This window comes from Pholcus phalangioides, unplaced genomic scaffold (assembly GCF_987345545.1).
Source record: "Pholcus phalangioides strain wild (caught in Gottingen) unplaced genomic scaffold, Ppha-v1.0 ptg000017l_1, whole genome shotgun sequence".
Lineage (NCBI taxonomy): Eukaryota > Metazoa > Arthropoda > Arachnida > Araneae > Pholcidae > Pholcus > Pholcus phalangioides.
In genome coordinates, this window is record NW_028301610.1 from 14,662,387 (window position 1) to 14,670,395 (window position 8,009).

General features: G+C 34.3%; 1 long non-coding RNA gene across 1 annotated transcript; it reads right to left on the minus strand.

Moving 5' to 3' along the window:
- Positions 1-3,418: 3,418 nt before the first annotated feature.
- On the minus strand, positions 3,419-5,863 carry LOC149072426 (uncharacterized). The gene is made up of 3 exons (XR_016194333.1): positions 5,789-5,863; positions 4,609-4,685; positions 3,419-3,699 (listed from the first exon to the last, which is right to left on the minus strand). It is a non-coding gene; the product is annotated as an uncharacterized LOC149072426 (long non-coding RNA).
- Between the last annotated feature and the right edge of the window lie 2,146 nt (positions 5,864-8,009).

Here is an 8,009-nt window from a genome sequence, read left to right on the forward strand (position 1 = left end):
ATCGATGGTATCGGCGTGATTGAATACCGAGAACGGATAACTTTTTGATGTCCTACCGAAAAATGATTTCACTATTCTTACCTATATAGGGCCTACAGGCTATTTCACCATAATTGACCGAAATTAATATAAATTTTTGTGGTTCAGTTTAAAATCCAACAAAAATATGAAAAATGATCAGATGTAAAATATGAAAATTATAACCCCCTACCCACACGAAAAAAAAAATAAAAATTCATTATTAAGGGAAATACAAAAATTAAAATTTGTATACGGTCTCCAATCTAAAAATTGTCAATTAGTAAATTTTGCTTTACGGAACTCGAAGTAATTTAACCCCGTGAAATTTGGATCAAAATTTGCCGAGATATTAGTTTTTCTCATCTAACGGTATTTGCTGGGCCGTCTTAAGAATATCATGGGCCCCCGGGCCAAGTGGTTTTTCGGAGGCCCTATCTGGTAAATCCTAGAAAATTTCAACCGGATCTCATTTTTGTGAGGTCCCTCTTGTCATGAGGCCCTCCGGGGCGTGCCCGGGTGGGCCCATGCGTTAAGATGGCACTGGGTATTTGGGGGATTAACCAGCACATGCAAAAGTGAAACACACAAAAATAATAAAATAAAAACTGAGGGAATTTTGAACAAAATTCTACGGGGTAAATTTTGAGTTTCATAGAGAAAGGCGCGAAATTTACTAATTGGCATTTTTTAGATTGGGGCCATATACAAATTTAAATTTTTGTTTATTAATTTCACGGGATGGCCGTGCCTATCACAGATAAATTCCGTTCTCTTTGCCGATAACTTTTCATGTTTTTGTTAAATTTTATAATGACCCATAGAATTTATATTTCTTTCGGTCAACCATGGTGAAACAGCTAGTATACAGGGTCTCCTGTAAGTGCTATTGCGGCTTTTATCTCATCAACCGTCCATTGTAGAGGTATGATTCTAATTTAAAAAATGTTCAAAAGACTTTCAAAAATTACCCTGTACCAGTTTTGAAAGTGAAAACACAGTGTGTGCGACAAAATAAAAAAAAATCTAAATTTTTATACGGTTCTCCTGTCTTCTAACTTCCAATTAGAAAGTTGCTGCCCTGTCTCTTCTAAGGCAAAAAATCCAAGTTTCTAGATGCAATATTCGCTGAGATATTCGAATTCAAAAATCGGAGAAAAGTTGGGAAAGGAGCGTTGTCCGTTGGTTTTTGCTGTTCTTTCATAACTTTCCTCAAATTTTTAAATTCAAAAAAATATCTTAGCGAATATTGCACTTAGAAACATGGAATTTTTTCTGTTGGTCTCAGAAGATACAGGGCAACAATTCTCTAATTAGAAGTTAGGTGAAAGGGACCGTATAAAAATGTGTGTAAGTTCTTTATTTAGTTATTTACACAATGTGGTTGGCCCTGGGGCCTATACTATTTTGTGACACACCGTATTCTTACTCTCAAACCTGGCACAGGGTAATTTTCGAAAGCCTTTTGTGCATTTTTTAAACTGGACATACTTTTACAACGGACGGTTGATGAGATAAAGACCGCATTAGTACTTACAGGACATCCTGTATATACCAACGTCATTTAAAAAGACCAGAGTAGAGAACGATATATTAAGATTAAAATGAATGAGTTGAAAAAATAATATTTTACGAAGGAAATAGAAATATTTTCAATCGATTTCGGAAATGAAAACCCAGATATATAATACCCATCGATCGTAAAATTTTTTCGAAATAACTCATCTAAAACTAAATTTTGTATAGAATTCGTGAGTGGTGGGGGGAAAGTATTTCAAAGATTAACCAATATTTTATTCTACTGTATGTCAAGCGGGGAAAATAGACGGAAACTAAAATATTTTGGTATTTTCTTTTTAAAAATGTAAAGAAATCTTTTATTTATGGATATATTTTCCCATGGATTCACGTATGAGTTATTTTTTTTTTCTCCCAAACATATCCTGCTTCTGACCGGAATGATCAATAAGGAACGTCAAAAACAGGAAAAATATCAGCAATTATAATAATGGTTGGAAGTGGGAAACAAAACCTTCTCATATTTTTAATTGCTTTACATGTTCAGCAATGCAATTAGTGTTCTTTTTTTTTTTTCGTCCCTTGTTAGAGCTTATTCAGATTTTTAAGCTTTTATGTTTCGTTATTTGGAATAAATTATTGAAACTACGTGTCTCTGACATATAAACACACTGTCAGGAATTCGTTTGTTTTCATGGAATTTTCCAAAGCCACGGATCGTGAGTTGTTTTTCCTAAAGGAACGCGGAAAATGGTTTTGAATATATGCCAGCAGGAACCATTGTCGATTAAGCACGACGTTCCATAACTAGCTTCGTGAATAGTCGAAAAGTGCGAGTGCGAGGGAGAATAAAACGTGCTAAAACTAAATTACGAATCATTATGGGAATTAGTTTCCGCCTACGTTAGCCCTTCGGGTAAATCAAACACTTCCAGCCGGAACGAGAGAATTTGGTTATTCAAAGTTTAGGAATGAGGAGGAGGAGGTGATATATATATATATATATATATATATATATATATAGAGAGAGAGAGAGAGAGAGTCCTGGAATTCACAAAAATTCTGGTAATTAACTGTGCACACAAGTTCATTATAGGGGGACACCCCCGCTAATAAACAATAAATCTGGGCATAACAGACATTTCTAAGAAATCAAATCATTTCATACAAATAATAACAGACAATATTTTTGCTATCAAAATTATTTGCTCATTTTTTTAAATATTAAAATTATTTGTTCATTTCATATAAATAATAACAGACTATATTTTTACTATCGAAATTATTTGTTAGTTTTTTTTAATATTGAAATTATTTGTTCATTTTTTTAATATTAAAATTATTTGTTCGTTTTTTTTAAAATTAAAATTTTGTTCATTTTTTTAAAATTAAAATTTCGTTCATTTTTTTAAAATTAAAATTATTTGTTCGTTTTTTTAAAATTAAAATTATTTGTTCGTTTTTTTAAAATTAAAATTATTTGTTCATTTCATACAAATAATAACAGACCATATTTTTAATATTAAATTATTGTTATTTGTTCAAAATTATTTATTCCTTATAATATGACATTTCAGATTGTCCGAAAGCAATGGAAATTCCACGATTGATTCTAAAATTGAAGTAAAATATGAAAAATTATCATTAAATATTTTATATCACCTAATATAAATTATAAAAAAAAGGCAGTAAAAAGTCGTAAAACATGACTTTAAGAAATTAGAAAATTTCCAAGATATCGATGATTGGTATTTTTAATCTTTTTTCAGTTTGTTTTTTAACAATTATTTCATAATCACTTTTCACAAATTAATGTCGAAAATCAAGGATTTCAATCAATGAAACCTCTGCAAATATTTATCTGAATATCACTGGGAAAATTTCTTTGAGTGCGAAATAAGTAAAGGCTCAAATTTTAAACTAAATGAAATTGTTTTTCATTGTTACTATCGATAATCCATGATACAATCGTTTAAGAATCTGAAACAACGTGATTGTGATCGCAGCATATGCACCAAATATATTTTTTTCAGTAGCAAATGCATTGATAACTTCTGAAGCCATCGCAAGAACCCCCAAGATAGCCATTACGCAAGCAAACCTTGACGCAACCCTCCACATTCTTTGGGCAAGCGTATTTTCTAGTCAAGACGAACGAGGGAACTGAAAGAGAAATGAAATTTGATAAATATGAAATTCTCGATGAACGCATAAAAACAATACAGTTTACACAGATGCAAAAATACACATACGCATGACTGCACATAGTATCAAAAAACAACCAAATAGTTTTTATATTTTGCTCCAGAATTATGAATTCGTAACTCGTACCGGCTGTATAAAGTCATTTCCATATAAACTCCCGATTTACAGTATCGAAAGTGGGTTTGCAATTAACGAATAAAAACAAAGGAGGAGCTTATTTTCAAAAGGGAACTTCCACTTTTTCCCAAAATGCACTTTTTAACGGTTTCTGAATCTTTGGGGTAAGCTCTGTCAGATTATGCAACCGGGATTATTCAAACGGGAATATTTTTGGTAAAAATTGCAATGTAAAGTTAGTCGTTTTTATCAAAAGGGAGCATATCTACTTTTTCATACACTTCGATATATTTCATATCTCGATAACGGACGCCCATGGGACCGAAATTTTTTTATTAACGAAGAGTGTCCGTTAATGGACAATTAGATACATTGAGTCCCGTCGATGTAATTCGAAATTGTATCCGTCAGTACAGGTGTCTGTCCGTTGTGGGAGGTTCCACTGTAGAAAGATCATGTTTCTTATGTTAATGACGAGAGGGCTGTAAGAATACCTTCCTGGGCTAGTTACAACCTTCTGGAATCAACAGGTGACGTAGAAAATTTCCAATTTTTCAGACTAACCATCTCTAAGTTTAATCAAAAGGCCACATTTCCACTGATTTTCTTTCAAAACGGAACATTTCCGAAATTCAAACGTGAATAACTCTCTTGAATGTTTATCAAGAAACATAATATTCAAGAATGTCGTTCCCTACATTGGTTGTGATTAGATATAGATGCGATTCAGCTAATTTTAATTTTACTCACCGAGTGTGCAGATCAGCAAACAGAGAAGAAGAATATACACGGTGTTCATTATTGAGGGTGTTGATCAAGTTTCGACACTATGCAACAAATAAAAAAAATAACATCTTAAAAAAACTTTGTCAATTTTTATTAATGTATCTCGACCTCAAAATGATACCATACAAAATTTTGTGTATAACTATGCAATAGAAATTAACGCATTTCAAACATTTTTTAGCTAACTTCTTATTGATGGATGATGATTTTTGCTCGCGGCCAAAATACATGATGTCAATAGGATATCTGGATGTTATGAATCAACATCCGAACCGAACCCAGAAAATCTTGCATACCGGGTCAGCACACTGGCCATTATACTGCAGAGAGATGGTCGTTTTACCCTTAAAACATACGCAGTAGTTTGCTGAGTAGAGACTAATGAACCAGACATGCACCTCGTCAATATTCCTCTGCGGAACTTCTAACGAATTGGTACATGTTTGAATGTGTGTGTATGTGTAGTGAACCTGACGTGAAGTTTGTTTCTGTGTAATGCTTGTTGTGTGTAGTGCTTCCATCTGCCATCAAGTTTTATAACTATCGATGAAGTGTAATGATCGAGTAATTGTATTGTTGTAGGCCAAGAGTAATTGTATTGTTGTAGTGGCGAGACTTTAACGGGGAGATCGGCTCGCATTCGCGCCTCGAAGTTGGGAACCACATAAAACCAACTTCAGCCGACACCACTATGGCGACGGTGGGGATGAGTGTAGAGACTGCAGTCTCTCTTAACTTCAGCTAATGGACTCCAGATGGAGTCAGTATAGATAAATGGTGATTTTTGTTCTTCCAAGGTACACGAAATTGTCCATCTAGATATTATGCAGAGGTGAACTTGGGAAAAAAAGTGTCGTTCTCTGCACCGGGAACAGAACCCAGGACCTCTCGCATACCCTATGCGCTTCCCCGGTATGCAAGAGGTCCTGGGTTCGATTCCCGGTGGAGCGAACGATACTTTTTTTTCCCAAGCCCACCTCAGCATAATATCCAGATAGCCTATCGATTTCGATTTCTTACTGTTTTACTGTTTTTAAATGCACCGGATAAAAGAAATGTTTTTTCAGAAAAAAAGTGTTTATTGAACGATTCTAAGCATAGAGATGAATAAAACTCCTAACACTGAGTAAAAATGAACACTCACCTGAAATTTAACCAAAATTCGTTAGTAAGAATAAATACCGATCTCATCACACATTCTTTACATTTATATATATTTGATGAGAAATTGCTGCACACATATTACTATAATACTGACGTTGCAAATTTGGCTTCCGAGAATTGCTGTTTGTGATTACACCTGTTGTTTTTATGAAAACAATTTTTCTTCCGTGTGAAATTCTTTTAATATGTTTTAGCTTATTTTTTTTTTATTGCATTTTGCTTGCTTTATTCAAAACAATTAAAAAACACCTGTATGATTGTCACCATAAGTTTGCAACACGCACATACAATGTGCCCAGAAAGTTCGTATATCCAGGGCTTTTTCCTCTCAACCTTGGTTCTAGACAAAGGCTTCCGGTTACAAAAATGTCTCGATGAAGCAAATATTTATATTATACTACTTTTTATATAAACAAATTAATTTTTTTAAATAACTGCAAAATTTACATTTTTGTATTTTCCCCAGATTCCTATAATCATGAGAAAAAGTTTGTTGTTCCAGCAAAAAAAAAAAATTTCAGCGTGAATACGTTTTTTGTGCCTTGAACCCCAGGGTAGGGTCTTAATGAAAAAGATTGTTACCACATTGAGTCCCACACCGAGGGGTTAGCGCACCAAACTCTCAGCAAATATGAACAAAGGCAAAATGACGAACGCTGAAGTTCGAAATCGGCAATAAATTGTAGGCTCTGGTCCAATTGGCCATCGTGTACAGAAAATGACTGCGGTGTGGCAAAAATGATCGAATGATATAATGAAATTAGTATCGTCGGATTCGTCTTTTGAGTAGCTAACAGACCATACCATTGTCTTTTATTTGCGTTGTGAACCCCCGGGATATAGCGCAAAACAATTTCGTTGCGAAAGCGGGCCACGAGACTGGTGCCCAGACCAAAAAAAAGCATTGAAACCGGAGTGGTATCATTGGATTTGTCTTAAAAATGCCTACCAAATGACACCGTTTACTTCTATTCGCGTTGCGTACCTCTCGAGATATAGTATAAAAGAATTTCGTTACGAAAGCGCGCCGCGAGCCTGGTACCAAAACCGGAAGAGGTATTGAAACCGGAATGGTATCGTTGAAATTGACATAAAAATGCCTATAAGACAACACCATTGGTTTTTATTACGAGCTTCTTTTTTACGACAAAAACTACGTGATTATTAAAATATTTTTAGCAAAGTTTTCATCGCTAACAACTTTCCAAGATTATACTGTGGCCTCTCAAAAGTCAGAGTAATTTAGTTACACTTGCTATTCCGATCAACTAACGGAATTCTTTCGTAATCATCAGTTAATAATAGTCACAATCTAGCAATAATTCCGTGATTATGCTTGAATTTGAGAAAAGGAAAAAAAATGCTTTTTTTTTTGCTCCGAGCTGAGGTTGCCGTGATTTTTTTCTTATACAGTTGTCACAAACAAGTTGCTATCGGAATTGTCCTGCCGTGTTTGTCTGCTGAAGGAGAAAACAAAAGTTTCTGCATAAAGAGTCACGTAAAGAATTACCTGATAACGAGGTGCGTGTCCAACTGACCCATAAAGTTGTTCTCAGAAGCACACAGTTCCATAATAATACCTTATGAAGAGAGAGATAAGCACATAAAGATACTGTCCGGTGAAACATTTCGATGTATGACTTGTCAAAGACTGATATACCGTATATATATGAAGCTGATGATGATAACATTGTTAGGACGCGATGAAGGACGACGCTGCATTTGTTGATACTGCCCGTGGGTACCGTGATTGGCAAGAGAGAAATATATATATAAGGGATAAGAGTTATTTTTAGTTGTCTTTTTTTTAAGGCAGTTCCTACCAGTTTTGTTGCCAAAAACTATGTGGTTGAGCTCAAAAAAATTGGTTGTATCCCAAATATTTATAGTAAGGATTCTCTTATAGGCATCTTCAGCCTTTCAGACAAGGTGGGCCAAATTGTAACTTCCCACAAATCCCGTGGGCCAGCAACTTATGTAATTTAGTAACATCTTAAGGGGGTTGGTGTACAATCTTGGCTTCCCATGTTTCCTATGGGAAAAATCTCCTTCCTTTAAGGAACATATAAAATTTTTCTGTTCACTTTAGGCACTCAATTTTTTTTACTCAAATATACTATGGATATTTTTATACAATTTAACGCAAGCTTTTAGGGTTTTAACTGTTGATTTTTTTTATCGAATTTTAACTTCAACTTTTT